This window comes from Elaeis guineensis, chromosome 11 (genome assembly GCF_000442705.2).
Source record: "Elaeis guineensis isolate ETL-2024a chromosome 11, EG11, whole genome shotgun sequence".
Classification (NCBI taxonomy): Eukaryota; Viridiplantae; Streptophyta; class Magnoliopsida; order Arecales; family Arecaceae; genus Elaeis; species Elaeis guineensis.
Window position 1 is genome coordinate 5,835,872 of NC_026003.2, and position 19,612 is coordinate 5,855,483.

At 38.3% G+C, this 19,612-nt stretch overlaps 1 pseudogene; it reads left to right on the forward strand.

The window, feature by feature from the left end:
• The first annotated feature begins 3,560 nt into the window (after nucleotides 1–3,560).
• Nucleotides 3,561–6,119, forward strand: LOC140852547 (protochlorophyllide reductase-like; annotated as a pseudogene).
• The last annotated feature ends 13,493 nt before the right edge of the window (nucleotides 6,120–19,612 follow it).

The following is a 19,612-nucleotide window of genomic DNA, read 5'->3' on the forward strand; positions in this document are numbered from 1 at the left end:
GCCGGGCTTCGTCCACAACTCCAACCGCAAGGAAGACTCCGCCCGGACTCCTACGGGAGCTGGGCTCTGTCCCCAACTTCAACTGCAAGGAAGACTCCGCCCGAACTCCTACGGGAGCTGGGCTCGTCTCCAACTTCAACCGCAAGGAAGACTCCGCCCGGACTCCTACGGGAGCCGGGCTCCGTCCCCAACTTCAACTGCTGGTAAGCTTCGTCCGGACTTCTACGAGAGTCGGACTTCACCCCTGACTTTAATTGCAGGCAGACTCCGCCCGGACTCCTACGGGAGCTGGGCTCCGTCACCAACTTCAACTACAAAGAAGACTCCGCCCGGACTCCTACGGGAGCCGGGCTCCGTCCCCAACTTCAACCGCAAGGAAGACTCTGTTCGGACTCCTACGGGAGCCGGGCTCCATCCCCAACTTCAACCGTAAGGAAGACTCCGCCCGGACTCCTACGGGAGCCGGGCTCCGTCACCAACTTCAACTGCAAGGAAAACTCCCCCGGACACCTACGGGAGCCGGGCTCCGTCTCCAACTTCAACCACAAGGAAGACTCTGCCCGGACTCCTACGGGAGTCGGGCTCCTCCCCAACTTCAACCACAAAGAAGACTCCGCCCGGACTCCTACGGGAGCTGGCTCCGTCACCAACTTCAACTGCTGGTAAGCTTCGTCTAGACTCCTACGGGAGCCGGACTTCTCCCCTGACTTTAATTGCAGGAAGATTCCGCCCGGACCCCAACTGGAGCCGGCCTCGTCCCCGACTCCGACTGTAGACAGACCTCGTCCGGACTCCTACGGGAGCCGGACTTCGCCCATAACTCCGACCGCAAGCAGACTCCGCCCGGACTCCTACGGGAGCCGGGCTCCGTCCCCAACTTCAATCGCAAGGAAGACTCCACCCTGACTCCTACGGGAGCCGGGCTCCGTCACCAACTTCAACTGCTGGTAAGCTTCGTCCGGACTCCTACGGGAGCCAGACTTCGCCCCTGACTTAAATTGCAGGCAGACTCCGCCCGGACTCCTACAGGAGCCGGGCTCCGTCACCAACTTCAACTACAAGGAAGACTCGCCCGGACTCCTACGGGAGCCAGGCTCCGTCCCCAACTTCAATAGCAAGGAAGACTCCGCCGGACTCCTACGGGAGCCGGGCTTCGTCCCCAACTTCAACTGCAAGGAAGACTCCGCCCGGACTCCTACGGGAGCCGGGCTCTGTCACCAAATTCAACTGCAAGGAAGACTCCGCCCGGACTCCTACGAGAGCCGGGCTCCATCCCCAACTTCAATCGCAAGGAAGACTCCGCCCGGACTCCTACGGGAGTCGGGCTCCGTTGCCAACTTCAACTGCTGGTAAGCTTCGTCCGGACTCCTACGGGAGCCGGACATCGCCCCTGACTTTAATTGCAGGAAGACTCCGCCCGGACCCCTACGGGAGCCGGGCCTCATCTCGACTCCGGCTGCAGACAGACCTCGTCCGAACTCCTACGGGTGCCAAACTCCGCCCACAACTCCGACTGCAAGCAGACTCTGCCCGGACTCCTACGGGAGCCAGGCTTCGTCCACAACTCCAACCACAAGGAAGACTCCGCCCGGACTCCTACGGGAGTCGGGCTCCGTCCCCAACTTCAATCGCAAGGAAGACTCCACCCGGACTCCTATGGGAGTCAGACTCCATCCCCAACTTCAACCGCAAGGAAGACTCCACCCGGACTCCTACGGGAGCTGGGCTCCGTCCCCAACTTCAACTGCTGGTAATCTTCATTCGGACTCCTACGGGAGCTGGACTTCGCCCCTGACTTTAATTGCAGGCAAACTCCGCTCGGACTCCTACGGGAGCCGGGCTCCGTCACCAACTTCAACTGCTGGTAAGCTTCGTCTGGACTCCTATGGGAGCCGGACTTCGCCCCTGACTTTAATTGCAGGAAGATTCCACCCGGACCCCTGCGGGATTCGGGCCTCGTCCCCGACTCCGGCTACATACAGACCTCGTTCGGAGTCCTACGGGAGCCGAACTCCGCCCATAACTCCGACCGCTAGCAGACTCCACCCGGACCCCTACGGGAGCCGGGCTCCGTCACCAACTTCAATTGCAGGTAAGCTTCGTCCGGACTCCTACGGGAGCCGGACTTCGCCCCTGACTTTAGTTGCAGGCAGACTCCGCCCGGACTCCTATGGGAGCCGGGCTCCGTCACCAACTTCAACTGCTGGTAAGCTTCATCTGGACTCGTACGGAGCCAGACTTCTCCCCTGACTTTAATTGCAGGAAGACTCCGCCCGGACCCCTACGGGAGCCGGGCCTCGTCCCCGACTCCGGCTGCAGACAGACCTCATCCGGACTCCTACGGGAGCCAGACTCCACCCACAACTCTGATCGCAAGCAGACTCCGCCCGGACCTCTATGGGAGCCGGGCTTCGTCACCAACTTCAACTGCTAGTAAGCTTCGTCCGAACTCCTACGGGAGCCGAACTTCGCCTCTGACTTTAATTGCAGGAAGACTCCGCTCGGACCCCTACGGGAGCCGTGCCTCATCCCCGACTTTGGCTAAAGGAAGACTTTGTCCGGACTCTTATGGGCCGGACTCCGGGCTCTTCTCAAATGGATAGCTAACCACCCCTCTCCGCCAAACACTCCGGCCAAACTTCAGCCGACAGGTCTGCACTCCCTAGCGTAACGCAGTAACGACGACGATCCTACTCCACTTCCTGTGATGGATTTCGCACGGCTCCATTACTCCCTGGCAGACCGCTATGATGCCCATGATCCTGCTCCACTTCCTACGACGGATACCACATGATTCTTCCATCCTCTGGCAAGTCACGACAACGGACGCCGCTCCACTCCCTGCGGCAGACTCCACGTGGTACGTTTCGGTGATAGCCACGGGTCTACTCCACTACTCTTCGCAACAAACTCTGCCTGACCCTGGACAGCCCATGACCAGACGGTTACAGACATCGTTATCAGTCTGTTGCTCCCTCTGCCTATAAAAGGAGGACCCCAGATACGTTATTTTCTAAGCTCTCATTATTTACTTAGAAACTCTGCTAAAATTTTTGTTCGAGCACTCCATTCTTGTTGAGGCAGAGAACTGACTTAAGCGTCGGAGGGTCTTGCCGGAGCAACCCCACCTCCGGTTTAGACTTTTTTTGCAGGTCCCGACGGCGACCGCAACTCCCTCGACTCCAGTATCTCCAGCGCAAGCGGATTTTTGCACCAACAGCAACCATACTACAAAACAAGGGACCCTGGCCTAATGGCTTCACTATAACTTTTGGGATAGGATATCCGGGTCCGCTATTCCTCTTCGGTTGAGTGTCCTTCAGGACAATCTATTTTGGGACAGTAGAGGGATCAAGAAGCGGGCCAAAATATCATCAAGAAGAAATTTGAACCAGGAAATCCCATTGGAGGATATCCAGCTGAGTTTGCGTGTGCTGGGCTGGTTTTTATCGCCTTATCCAGTCACGCTATCCCTTTTATAAGCCCTCCCCCTCCATCCTCCAATGCCTCAATGGCTGCTCACTCTACTACCAACCACTCTTTGACACTAGAAATTCTTAATGGCCCTCCAGGCTTCCTTCTTTCCTTCAGCTCTCTCCATCCACAAAGAGGTGAGTTTGGAGACACATGTAGTCATGCTTTTTTTTTGTTCCTTCTTGTCCTTGTAATGGATAATGTGAATATGGTTAGCCATGTGTGAGGTGTTCATGGTGCAGGGGAAGGTCAGTGGTGGTATCAAGGACTCGACTTTCTTCAGGGCTTCACTTTTGGACCATGTTAAATCTGACTTGAATTGTTCAGCTCTTAGGTGCAGTAAGGTATGGATTCCTCTTCCTTTTCTTTCTAGATTCATTGGTAGGATTTCTTTAGACATGAACACATCTATGACTAAAGTATTTGCATTCAGAATTTGGTTTCTGTAGCCAATTGCATACTTTCCATTGTCAAATGGTTATGATTATCTAGTGAGTTCATGTGGTGAAATGCTAGCGATCATTATGAAGAATTGTAGTATTGTTGATCTTATCTCAACTGAGAAAACACTCCTTGTGGAGGATAAATTGATCGATCATATGGGAATGGAACTACTCTATCTCAGGACAAAGACATGGACCAATCTGATGAAGTGCTGATATTCGAGAGTATTTAAAATTTGAGGTTCACAATATGTAATTTTGATCTCATCGCCCGCACTTCACATCTCAAACTTCGACTTGAATACTGGATGCTATGATTTGTTATCCTTCTTTGACAAGTTGGACTATAGCCAATCAGAGCATTCAAAAGAGAGTTCAGAATTAGTGGATATTTGCTAGTTGATGAAACCAGCTTCATTAATTTGGAGTGCCTTTTTTTTTCAATAGAGAAAAATTTCAAAGTACATGGTCTTCTAATAGGCTATCTTTGCTTTTAACTTTATGGTATCTGAAGCTCAATTTACTACTTTGCAACACAAAGGACATCAATTCCTCTGTTCATGTTTTATAAATTGGCTATTTCAAAGCATGCAGCTCAAATTGTATATGTAATATAGAGGGCTTCTCCTTTCCTCCATTCATGTAGCTCATATGACCTGCACTTGTGTTCCCATATCCTCAAAATGCCTTACTCTCAATTATACCTATAATGTAATGGAAGTGGATACATATGCCTGTTGGTTGGTTAATTCAGACCACATGGTCTTCTGATATTAGGCAGGCCTAAATCCTTTGATCGATGAGTTCCTCTTTTTTTTTTCTGGCTGTGAACTATTTGCAGAGAGTGAATAATAATGTAGCGGTGGGAGGAGTAAGAGCAGAGATAGTAGCAGCTACAGCCTCTCCGACAATCGATGAGCTACCCCGAAAGGAAAGGAAAGAAAATGCTACGAAAGGGAAATGTAGTGATCATAGGGGCCTCCTTAGGTCTGGGTCTCGCAACAGCCAAGGCATTGGCCGAGAGTGGGAGATGGAATGTGGTGATGGCCTGCTGTGACTTTCTCAAGGTGGAGAGAGCAGCCAAGGCAGCGGGCATGTCCAAAGAGAGCTACAAGATCATGCATTTCAACCTCGCATCCCTGGAGAGCATCCATCAGTTCATCAACAGCTTTCGGCTTTTTGGGATGCCACTGGATGTGCTGGTGTGCAATGCTACTATCTACCTTCCAATTGCAAGGGAGCCCACAAACACAGTCGGCGGATCTGAGATGAGCACCGAGATCAACCACCTCAGCCACTTCTTCCTTGCCCAGGAGCTCCTCGAGGACCTGAACGCATCTGATTACCCCTTTAGGTGCCTCATCATTATTGGTTCGATAACAGGTAGAATTAAATTAAATTAAATCAAATCAAATTAAATTAATGGTAGAGAAATTAAAATATTAAACTAGGCTTCTCGAAGCTTAATTTGGGTTGCATGCATGGTCATGGTCATGATCATGGTGGAAATGCAAATTTTTCTCTGTTTAATTTGGTGCTAATTGACCTGACCTGATCAGGTAACATGAATACTTTGGCGGGGAACATGCCACCTAAGGCAAACCTGGGACCTACGAGGGCTCGTAGGGGGCTTGAATGGAATGAATGGCTCCACCATGATTGACGGAGGAGAGTTCGATGGAGTGAAAGCATACAAGGATAGCAAGGTCTGCAACATGCAGAAGATGTAGAAATTCCACAGGTGGTACCACGAGGAGACAAGCATCACATTTGCTTCCCTTTACCCTGGCTACATTGTCACCACCGGCCTCTTCAGAGAGCACATCCCCTTGTTCAGGATCCTTTTCCCTCCGTTCCAAAAGTACATCACAAAAGGCTTTGTTTTCAAGGACAAAGCTAGCAAAAGACTTGCACAGGTATAATTAGTCCTATATATAACGAACAACACCTCTTTAGACGTGTGTCAGAGCAAAAAGAGTTAAATTAATTATAGGCGTGGAGGCTCCACGTACGTACTAACCTAAAGGATTTCATCTGTTTTAGGTGGTGAGCGAACCTAGTTTCACCAAATCCGATGTATACTGGAGCTGGAACAAGAACTCTGCATCATTCGAGAATCAACTGTCACAAGAGGCCAGCAATCTTGAGAAGGCTCGGACGGTGTGGGAGATCAGCGAGAAACTGGTTGACCTACAGGCTTGATGCCTCTTCATCTCATCAAGTGTGCTCTTTTCTGTATCACCTCTAGTAGAGTGCTCATCAACCGCCACTAACCGGTCTTGTGGGTTTGGTTCTAGAATTTGTTAGTTGAAAAAAAAAATTCTGTTAAAGAGATAATAAGAGTGCGGACATCCCTTTTTTCTAGTCTGAAATGATACAGAGGTTGCCTTCCATTGATTTAATAAGAAGCAATAGCTATTAAAAAAAAATCAAAGAGTTGTATCGATTAGAGTTGAATATTTAAAATGATGTGCTTCTGTCTCTGGCATGGTTGATTCGAATTAGGAACAAATTGTTGCAAAAACTCAGGTTGATCATCAAAGAACGGACAATTGAGTGGTCGTAAGTCAAAATTCGACAGGTGAATTGGATGAATGTTGCGTCCAGTTGACACATTGGCTCAAATTTTGAACTACATATAGCACTCAAAATATATTCATGTCTCCAGAGACTTGTAGTGCTACCAAATGAAAAATTTGTTCACAAACCAACTTACATCTGGTTCAAAATTCAGCTCGAGTTCGACTTATTCAGCTAACAAATAAATCGAGCTAGGACTGACTTAGTTTGCTTTAGCTCATCTTGATTAAGCTCCTAGTGAGAATACATATACATGCACATATTTTGTATGTATAAAATTTTTATTATTCTTCTCTATTGTTAATGTATACAGACATGTAAAATATTCCCTTAACATAAAAGTATGTAGGTAATATTCTCTAAAATATTATTATATTTTCTTACCACAAAAGTATGTAGAGAATATTATCTAGAATATCACTATATTTCTTTACCACAAAAGTGTGTAAGAAATATTCCCCATCAAAAAAAGATCCTTTTACATTCTCTATATATGCAAGCTCTTGTACATTCTTTTGGAGTATTGAAAATAAAAGATTACCCCTTTCTCTCTATCTCTCGATATGATTTCAGAGCCCCAAATCCTAGCCTATTTTTCTTACACCACTTAGATCTAGACTATCTTTTTGGATTAGATTGTCCGATGTGTCTATACATAAAATTTCAGCCCCAACTCTGTTGTCAAGTGCCCCATGCGCCGACGAAATTTCTTTACCCCAGTCTTGCTTTTGTGTATGCTTTGATGCCTCCATTATTTGGTTTCTATATCATTTCTTTTGTATCTGTATTGACTTCTCTTCATTATGGAAAAAGTTGATGCTAATTGGCCTATTATCACTATTCTAAATGGCAAGATCATCCATTACTTGATAGCAATCTTAACCCAAGAAATGATGATGAGAATTTGCAGCCTCCATCTATCAAAAAACTACCCAAAAGATCAAGAAAAAATAGAAAAAAATAAAAAGATGAACCTGTTTGGAAGAAGAGGTTGACCACTATAAGGTGTGATAATTATAAAGGATTTGGCCATAATAGGAGGACTTGTTAGCATTCTTCGATGATGAAAAATGTACAGATTGTGATTTTTTTCCAAACTTTATTGCATCAAGTTACTTACCTTATTTTCTTATGATTTTTCTAGAAAAAAGTACAACAACACTCCCAAGCATATGATAGAATGGCTACAACTGGATCCGCTTTAAGGGGAAGAGGTAGATTTGCTTCAAGGGGAGGAACTACTTCATCAGTTCATCTACTTTAAGGGATGGAGTTGGCAGAAGAGGAAGGCCTCGAGAGGGCAATAGAAATGCCAAATCTACTTTAAGGAGGAGAGTGCAGATTTATTTTATAGCCAGCAAAATAGCATTGGAGGATGTTAAAGTACATTATTAGGATTCTGATTTTTTTTGTCTTTTTACATATAAAGGATGGATAATGATTTTGATGCAATGTGGGTTGTTTGTGATGACTATGCTTTATGTTTGTCAATCAACGGGTTAGGGAATATGTCTATTCCCTATATTTTATAATGACTGTGGTTGTCAATGATTAATCCACTATTGTTGTTGATGTTAAACACTATTTTTTTTCAATATATTCTAATGTTTTAGCTTTTCAATACATGTGTTATGAAACATGTTGGGTTACATATTGTATGGTCTACTTTAGGTTGTTAAAAGTGTATAGCACAGGTTGCTAGTTTAGGACATATAGACATTTAGTGACTGCTTCTCATTGAAAGTGGTTCATGTTGGTTCTTGTTATGATGCTTCTTGTTATGATATGAAATAGTGAAAGGTGATATGATGATTCTTATTGTTGATTCCGTAATTGATTTTGCTGATTGTTAAATTTTGAGTATATCATATATTTAATCATATATTTTAAGAATATTTTAGATCTTTTTAAATATTAAAATTAAAAAAATATTTATTCAAAAAGATCTCCACAAAATTCAGTAAATCAAAGTCTTTAAGGAAGAAAATTCAAGTGTAGACTTAGTGGAGTCGACCCCATAGCAAGATGAGCCAACTCCTTCAGTGAAATAAGAATGGCTTATTAAGAAAAAAATAAAATTAGAAGATAAAAATATTATTTAGAAGAGATTGATGCCAAAAAATTCAAGTTTGGAAGGTCAAATGAGAAAAAATGCCATTGAAAGACTCTAAGTATAATTGAAGATTAATTGAGTCAAGTGAAATTATTTTTGAAGACTTTCAGTATAAGAAAAACTACCTAAAAGAATTAGAGCCGACCCATCCAAAAATCAAGCTAGCTTTAGCATAGAACACCCTTGATACTTTGGTTTGGCACACTGCCAAGCTAGCTCAAAATGGATCCGAACCAGCTCTCTCAGGATGACAGAGAAGAGATTTTGGGATTTTGCAGGTCAACCAGCTCGAAATAAGATTCGAGCTAGTTCTCTTAGGTTGATAGAAAGTTAGTTTTTCAAATCTGCAATTCGAGCCAGCTTAAGATAAATTTGAGCTAGCTCTGTTAGGTGGACAGAAAGCTATAATTAAGTTCTACAGCTCGAAGCAAGATTCAAACTGACTTTGTCAATACTCTAGAAAGTTAAATCTTTATTTTGTAGTTAAAGCCAACTCAAAACAAGCTCGAGCTAGCTCAAATCTAAATCGAGCCGACTCGAGATCAGTTCAGCTGACTCGATGGCTCCTAACAGGCTTAACGGCTAATTTTTTGATCATTGCTCAATGGCTATTTCTCCACTCCAAAGCTATTTCAAAGCTTTCAATGGCTAGAACTTACTCTTCATCCATCTCTAAATATATTTAAGGTTAGAGAATCAAATTGGAAGCAAGTTTTTGAGGAAATAAGAGCTTAAAGTGAGACATCTTCAAGAATAAGAGTGTGCCACATTGCACATCTATAAGAAAAAAAAGAGATTTTTAAGTCCTAAATTCAGAGGGCATTTCAAGAGCACTTATCCATAGCATTTTAAGCATCCTCTTAACATTTAAAGAAGAGAAATCAAGCTTCAATCAAGCGATCTTTTTAGCCTCTTCTTCATGCATGAAAGAGTTCATTGTTTTGTTTTTATTTGAACTAAATCTTTATCTTGTTTTATAATTTCTTTACAAGTTTTTTTGTCAGAAAAAAAAAACTTTGAATTAGGCTGGTTCAAGCCCGTAATTAGATGAGTGTAAGGTTAGGTTAGTGAGCCAAAAATTAACTGATTGTTAGTGAGTTGAAAAAATAATAGTATAAGGTTTTGATTGGTGATTCTAAAAAATCAACTGAGTTTTGTTTGTAAGCTTGAAAAAAAAACATACTGTAATCAAAAAAGAATTATAGTAAAATTTCAATACAAACTTGAAAAATGGATGTAGGTGAAGATTGTGCTGAATCACTATAAAATTTTATATGTTTGTGATTGTGCATTGCTCTCTTTACTTTCTTGCTTTACCTGCTTTTATTCTTATTTTTCATTAGATTATTTGTTGCAAAGTTTTGTTGATCATTTGCTTTTGCTGTTGCACATACTGATCACATCACGAGTACTTAGTTAATATTTAAATTAAGAAACATTATTATTTAGAAAGTAAATTTGATTAAAATTTTTAAACAATCCAATTTGCCCTCCCCTCTTAGGTTGTTACCTTTGGACAATAAATGATATCAAAGTAGGTGCTCTAATATTAGTTGTTGACTTAGCGGTCTAGAGTAAAAGATCTTGCAATCTAAAATACAATCTTTTCTTAATAAAGTTTATTCTATAGTAGATCCCCAATATTTAATAGATTAAATTATATTTATTAGAAAGCTAGGATGAAGATTTTCATACAAGCATAAGATTATAACTTATGAAAAATTATAATCAATGGCTCATACAGACCTAATGCATTAGTAGATGATAAAGAAATAATCCAACTAAATACTAAGACTATGAATATTTTTAATTATTTGTTGGAGTTAAATGAATTTAACTTGATTTTTTCATGTATTTTAGATAAATAAATTTGGAAAAAATTGAAAACAAATTTTGAGAAAGCAAATCAAGAAAGACATCAAGCTTCCAAGAAGATAAGAAAGCTCACCCCAGCATATGCCTCATGGCTCATGAGGATGAAAGAAAGAAAAAGAAACAAAGGAAAAAGAAATCATTGATTAAGGGGGAGTAAGAGAAACAAAAGAAAAATAAGAAAGAAGAAGAAGTAGTAAATCATTGCCTCATAGCTGATGATGATGAGATAAACTTTGAATTAAACCTCTTCTAAATTTACTCTCGATGAGTTGTTTGAGGCCTTTAATGATTTAATACACAAATTAAAGAGGTTAAAGCTGAAAAATAAAGAGCTTAACAAATCTAATCTATCTTTGGCTGAAGAGAAAAAAAAATTTTTGAGTAAAAAAAAAGATCTTTTGAAGAATATGAAAAACTTGACCAAAAAAAAAGAAGATCTCTTGAAACAAATAGAAGCTCTATCTAAAGAAAAAGAGAGTATAACTAAATCTGAAAAATCTTTAGTGAAACAAAAAGAAAAGTTTCTGATTTCTAAAAAATTTTTTGAAAAAAAAATATAAAACTAAGAAAAGAGATTAAAAACTTGAAGCCTATACTTCAAAATTTACAATGGGATCTCAAAAGTTTTAAGCTATATTAAATAATCAAAGGATTATTTTTGATAAAGATGAAATTGGCTATAATTCATTGTGAAAATAAAAATTTATCAAAAATATATTTACAAAAGCCTCATTTGAAAATTATTCAATTAACTATTACTACAATAGAATATGTTATTAGCAACGAAAAGTTTTCATCGCTAATAACAGATTTTCATCGTTAATAGTTATTAGCGATGAAAATTTGATCGCTAATATTTCATCGCAAATAATCACATCATTGATAATATTTTATGATAGAAAAAAGTTTCATCATCAATAAAAGATATTTACGATGAATCTTTTTCATCGTTAAAAATAAAAAATAAAAAAATTATTTGTAAAAAAAAAGTTATTTGCAATGAAACATATTTTGCTAATAAATGAATAAATTAATAGTGACAAAAAATGTTTCATCACTATTAATTCCAAATATTTTAGTGACTAAAATTTTACATCATAAAAAATATAATTTAATAAAAAAAAATTCGAAAAAATTAGCTACAAAAATTTATGTTGTAAAGAATTCATTTTTTATGGAAATTTACATCATGAATAATTATTTATGACAAAAATTTTTATCACTCTTAATTATATATTTATTAAAAAATTAAATAGTGTTAGTAAAATATTTTTGACGATGAATCTTTCATCAAAAATAATTCCATCGCTAGTAAATAGTCTTTTTTTTAAAAAAAATTATAGATATATATTTTTAAGTTATATGTATAATATTTTTTATAAATTAAAAAAATTAAAATAAGAAATTTATATAATAAAATGATAAATAATTTTCATTATTATATTATATTAAATTAAAATTATAAGAGTTTAAAAAAAAGTACATCAATAAGCTGCCAAATATCGACATGTGGAGAACGAGGTGGGGATGACAAAATTTACATTATAAATAATTCATTTTTGATAGAAATTTACATCATGAATAATTATTTATGATAAAATTTTCTATCACTCTTAATTATATATTTATTAAAAAATTAAATTATGTTAGTAAAATATTTTTGATGATGAATCTTTCATCAAAATAATTCCATCACTAATAATATAGTCATTTTTTTAAAAAAATTATAGATATATATTTTTAAGTTATATGTATAATATTTTTTATAAATTAAAAAAATTAAAATAAGAAATTTACATAATAAAATGATAAATAAATTTCATTATTTTATTATATTAAATTAAAATTATAAGAGTTTTTAAAAAAAAAGTACATCAATAAGCCGTCAAATATCAACATGTGGAGAATGAGGTGGGGACGGGGAGTGCTCGATGGAGCTCGGATCGATGATGGAGCTCGGACCGACCTGCTGCTGCTCATCAGCTGTATCATCTACTCCATCTGCACGATCCGCTCCATCATCTGGATTTAGAGCTGCTGATACTCGTCGACGCATGCAGCCAACTCCTGAACTCACTACTTAGCCTGCTGTCGATCATCGATAGCCTACCTCTGTACCTCTATCAACTGAGCTTCGCACGCAAAATGGATGTCAACCCTAGATGAGTGTGATGATGAGGGAGTAGTGATCCCATACCCTAGACCCCTAACATAATAGGATATCGTACCGAGCACCCGATCATAGATCTCATCATCTGTGGGTGTAGTCGAGCCCTCAGGGGTAGGCTGGATCTCATATCTGTCATACGATCATGAAAATTAAAATTAAGTTATTTTAATTTTTTAATAAAAATTAAATTACAAATGAAAAAGTAATTGAAAAAACTTACAAAGAGTTCCTGGCTTCCGGTCATCCACTCCCCCAACCGTCGCTGGTGGGTCTGCTGGTAGATATCGATCCTTCCAAGAAGCTCGTCACTCTCAACATCTCTCTATAATTTAAAAATTAATTAAAAAAATTTTAAATAACTAGAGAATTATATGCTAATTAAAAATTAAAAATTACCTATCATGTGCTCCATGTGACGAGCAAACAATCTCGAACCCCCAAATGCGACACGATTTGTCTCGTTCGGTTCACTGCATTCGGGGCATATCGTCTCTGTAAATTACCAGTAAAATTAGTAGATAATAAATTTAATTTAAGAATAAATGATTAAGTCATTAAACTCTAAAAAAAAGTTTAGATGTGTAACCTGATATGCCGGATCTTCATAATGCCAGCATATGGTAGTCAAATCATCCATGGTGATGCTGTCATAGGGCTACTGTCGTGCTGCCTTTTCCCATGATCTTGCACCACCCGGTACCAATGCTGATGCATGTGATGGTGATAATCCTTGAAATGCAAGAATAGATGAGTGTCGACGGCTCACCTCACATGATCCTCCTCAAAATCAATGATGTCAAATACATCCTGCCAATAACAAATATTAGAAGAATACTATGCAAATTAAATATTCATAATATAATTTATTTTACCTGTAAGTGGGTGTAAAAATCTCTCTCTGAGCTAGTAGAACGTGACAGTCAATCGAAGGGTGTCATGGGGCCATAACTGTGGCATATGATGCCCAGCTCAGTCTACCATGGCTCACATCATCTCCTAATGGGTCTGGTGTAGCCAGCCAGTATCGCGATCTGGATACGCTGTCTTGGGTGCTTGCATCTCCAACACTCTAGAGTGAGGTTCTTTGATGGACCTCACCCTTGCCTCACAACCGATGAAGACTGACCTGAAACAATAATAAATAAATCATTAGTATGATCCAAATAAAAGATTCAAATTTTATTATATATAAAGTGTAATAATTAATACCACTAAGACCCACCTCACTGAGACTTGGCTTATTGGGAACTGCCAGTGCAGGACCCTCTGACAATGGAGATGGTGCGGCAATGGAGATCGATGAAGGCACCTCAACCTCTAAGTTATTTGCAGGTAACTGTGAACGCGAATGTCGTCGTCTATCTCTTGGTGCCATATCTGCAGGAATTGAGATATAAATAAATATATTGTTGAATAATAATAATAGAAATCAAATAACATTCTAATGAATACAATTATATCGCATACCATTATTGCAAGATAAAATTGAACGAAGAATATAGATCTACTCATCAATATTTGTATGTTCCTCTATGTGTAGATCCTCATCTGAATCACAGAAATCAATATATGTATTATCTTCTATCTCATCATCATTTATGAATGGATTGTCATCCTCCGACTCATCAAGATTAAATACAAAATCAGCTTCAACTTCATTGGAAGGGAGATCAGCACTATTCAAATGTGTTGTTACAAGTTCTTCATCAACCAAAAGCTCGGCTAATGTTTGTTTTTCTTGCTGAAAAGCTTCCTCTTCATGTAAATCTAAATTTTTATCCATCTCTAATCGAGTTGGTATGTCATATACATCTTTAGATATTATTTTTTATACAATATGCCAATTACCTCGATACTTTAGATCCTTCAAATATATTACTTATTTCGCTTGAGTTGCTAATATATACGGCTCATTTTGGTACCATGTTCGTGCAAAATTTACACTGATAAATTATGAATCGATATGAATACTGATCATTTTATTACTAATATCTCACCATTCACACTAAAACAAAAATATAGAATTATCAAACCCATACTTCAGTTCTATGAGATCTACCAGTACACCATAATAATCAATCTCTTCTTCTCTTTCATATCCTGTTGTAGCAATTTCACTATTCTAGATCCGTCGTTGCATCACAAGCTCCTTTGTATGAAATCTCATTCCTCCAATGATATAGGATGTGTGTGATTAACCCTTTGATCAGGACCACATACTAAATCGTGCAACTCATCGGTCGCACCCACTTCTTTATTGAAATACTTATGTTTCATCTATATCATAAGATAAAAAATTATGTTGGTTCAAATAATATTATTTATAAGTAAATAAATAACATATCACTAATGCAACTTACAAGAACACCAAATTATTTTGCAAATTTTCTCCTAGATCGATTATCGATATTCATATTATTCTCTCTACATAGTATACTCTTGTGCTCACTGCAAAAAGTTATGATTTTTAATTTTACATCGACATAAAATTTTTTTTAATCATTAAACAGTATGGTAAGATGATACTTACTCAATAAAATCTTCAATTTCTTCATAATTATTTAGAACATAAAAGTATGCCTTGGATAACTCATTCATATCCATAAATGCAAATCTCCTTGCACCAATAGGTCGAATCGTTTGTTTAAATATAAACAACGTCGATTCATTGTCACCCCATTCACGATCTGCGTTATGATCTACACGATCGAATCTTATTTTGATATCATCAAGATACATCGAGTGACACACTCAGTAGCTATATATGCTTCCGCTATAGACCCTTCAGGCCTTGCTTTATGGCGCACATATTTTTTTAAGGTACACAAGAATCTGTAAATAAAAATAAATTTAAATTTTAGAAATGCATTTACATCTTATAATTGATATGATAAATATGTATAATTTTTTTATCTTTCAATAGGATACATTCATCGATAATATATCGATACGGCCAAAAGAGCTTCTTTTGGAAGATGAATAGCTAGAAGCACCATAACATCAAAAATAATGGAAAATTTTTTTCTAACTTACAAAGAATGAGTACGATATCCTTCTCTGATCTCTCAAGTCAGTTAATCTTCAATTTTTGGTAACATAGTTCTCGAAAAGTACTCCTAGCTCCATCAATGCAGTTGGAACATCACCATCCAAATAGCCATGCATGACCACAGGAAGCAAACATTGCATCATCACATGAGAGTCATGACTTTTCAAGCTAGAGATATTGCCGTCATTGTTTCTAAGACATCGTGATACGTTTGAAGTGTATGCATCAGGAAACTTTATAGTTTTGAACCATCCACAGAAATTCTTCTTTTTCTCTTCAAATAGCAAATAACATGTAGGTGACAAAAAATCTCTCACCTCGACGAACTAAATGCATCTCCGATTGGATTCCCATTTCCTGCAAATCAAGGTAAACTTTTGTATCATTTTTTATTTTTTTAAAAATATTTAATACAGTATCGATGATCTTATCATAAATATTCTTTTCAATATGCATTACATCTAGATTATGACACAGTAGTAGCTACTTCCAATATGGTAGTTCGAAAAAAATACTTCGCTTTGTCCAATTTAGCTCAGCTTCAGTATGCTTCCGCTTGCGAGTACCCGATATTTTTTCAAATTGGACATTTTCAATGACTTCAAGTTATTCTAAAATTTTTACTCCACTTAACTCCTTAGGTGACGGACGTCGATCGGACTTACCATCAAAATATTGGTTATAACGGATCCTCCTAGAATGATTAGCAGGAAGAAACCACCGATGACCCATGAAACATATTTTCTGTCCATGCTTTAAATGTAAGGAGGATGCATCCCTACATATTGGACATGCAAGATATCCTTTCATGCTCCATCCATATAAGTTTTCATATGTTAGAAAATCATTTATGGTCCATAGAATCGAAGCATGCAATTTAAAATTACTTTGATTCACAGAATCATATGTCTGTACCCTGTTTTCCTATAACTCCTTCAGATCATCAATTAAAGGTCGTAGATATACATCAATTTCATTACCTAGTGCTTTCGGATCCGAAATCAAAGGTGACATAAAAATAAATGGTTCTTTCATGCACTTTCAAGGTGACACATTATATACAACTAGCATCATAGGCCACATGCTGTAAGAGGTACTCAGATTGCCAAAAGGATTAAATCCATCTGTTGCTAAATCAAGCTGGATATTGCATGGATCACTCGTAAAGTGCAGATGCTTTGCATCGAAATCTTTTCACACTAAAGAGTCGATCAGGTGGCTAAGTATGTTCTCCTCTAAAACTCACTGCTCATAGTGCCATCTCATTTCTTCAGCTGTCTTTGTGGACATATACAACCTTTGAAGTCTTGGAATCAATGAAAAATATCTCAAAATCTTTTAAGATATCTTTTTTGCTTTTCTATTATCGATTTTGTATCTAGGCTCACCATATTTTGAATATTCAATTGCTTGTTCGTTATCTTTATAAAATAATATGCAGTCATTTTTGCAGACATGTATAGAAGTATAGCCAAGTCCTATTTCCCGCATGTATATTTTTGCTTCAGAATATGATTTTGAAAGTCTCTCCATCGGATAGAGCTGCTTTAATCCATGTTAAAATTTGATCAAATGACTTCTGACTCCATCGGTTCACGATTTTAATATGAAGCAATTTTATCAAAAACTCTAACTTTGAAAATTTTGTACAATTTGGATAGAGTGGCTCTCGTGCATCCCTTACAAGCTTTGTAAACTATTCAGAAGTCCCTTCTACCTCAAGCCGGATATTATGTTCATGATCAGAATTACTTTCAGATGTAGTAGTACTCATGCATATATTTGAACAAGCACCTTGATGTAAATCATCTAATAATTCTTCTATACCACTATGTTTGACAGGTCCAGCAGTATCACTATCATCTTCAGTATCGTCATTGTCATGCACCACTTCATTCGGATCATCCTCTCCATGCCATATCCAACAAGTATACTTCTTATCCATACCATATTGTAGTGGATGCTCCTTAACAAGTATTATGTTATGGTATACCATATTGATACATCTCTTACATGGACACTTTATCCGACTAGCACTGTCAGCCTTATGCCATGCAAACTCTATGAAATCTCGAACTCCTTTTCGATATTCAGACAAAAAAATATCTCTAGTATTCATTCAATTTTTGTTAATATTCATCTAACAACAAACATAAAATCATTAACAACCAGAAAAAGTTCAATCGTATTCTAGATCCCTATTCAAATTTTGGACTGAATCGCATTCTGAATTTTAGCCAAAATTCGATCCGAATCCAGATCTGGATCACTTTATACAAAACAAAACATATTAAAAAACACAGACTGAATAGTAACACAGAAAATATGTTACATCAACTCAATGAAGTAAAAATGCATGATCCTATCCATTTCAAATTATTACTAACAGGTGTGGTCCTATCTTTTTCAAAAAAGTAATAATCTCATTATTGTTATTAATGGATATTTTATCTTATTTTTTTGAAAATTTTGATAGCATCTCCTCATAGTTCTCCAAGTATACGATGTGGATATAGCGCCTACGCACCCTATCCACTATATACCCGGAGAACAATGGACAGATAACTACTGAATACCAGATAATGAAACAAAATATCAACTATTAACAACAATAATATTATTATTTTTTCAGAAAGCCTGAATACGGGATATCCAAGTTTCGATCTCGATGAAAATCGACTCTTGAACGAAAATCTGTGGCTCAATGTAATTTAAGTACCATCTTTGAATATGCATTCGAAGATGGATTTCTAATTTATCATAAAAGAATAACTTCGTATTGAAATTTTTTCATCAAAAATTTTAATAGAATTTTTTAAAATAGAAATAATTTTTATATTTATAATTTTAGCAGCATACAAAATAACATATAAAATAATTAAATTGTAACAAGTAACAGTAATGTGTATTGTGTTAGTAAAAAAATAATGAGTCAAATAATTAAATAATTTCAGCAGTAACACTAAAAAATAATATGCAATAATTATAATTAATCAAATAATTTCAGCTCGGACCGACCCAGCCCGGCCTGACCCAACCCCGCTCGACCCGAAATCGACTCGACCCAGACCCGACCTGACCTGCCCTGGCCTGCCCCATCCCCAGACCCATCCCCGGAGGCCCTGGCTCGACCCAAAACTGACACAGCCTGGCCCGGACCCTACCTGCCCCATCCCGACCTGACCTAGCCCCAGCCCATCTTGCCCCAGCCCGACCCGGCCTAACCCTGCCCGGACCTAACCTGACTCGACTCGCCCCACTCCGGCCCAGCCCAGCTTGACCCGACCTGACCCGACCCGACCTGCCATACCGGCTCGGTCCGACCCCATCCTCGGAGGCCCCAGCCCGACCCACCCCAACCTGACCCACCCCAGCCAGCCCGACCCGGCCCGACCCGCCCCAGCCCGACCCGACCCAGCCCGACCCGACCCTGCAGGCCCTGGCCCGGCCTGACCAAACCCGTCGCTAATAACTAATTTTCATCGCTAATAACTAATTTTCATCGATAATAATTTAAACAAAAAATTAATTTATGATGAAAAATAAATTCTTCATCGCTAATAAAATTATTAACGATGTGAATATTTTTTATCGCTAATAGTTCCTGCCAAAAATAGATTTCTCATTGAAAAAATTATTTCCAATCCAAAAATATTATTTACGATGAACAAAAATTTTTTTTATCACTAATAATTTAAACAAAAAATTAATTTGCAATGAAACATGAAATTTTCGTCACTAATAGTTCCCACCAAAAAAAATCATTAAAAAATTTATTTTCTCACCAAAAATATTATTTACAATGAAAACAAGAATTTCATCGCTAATAATTTTATTATTTATGATGAAAACAAGAATTTACCATCGCTAATAGTTACCGTCAAAATATTTTCTGGTAAGAAAGTTTT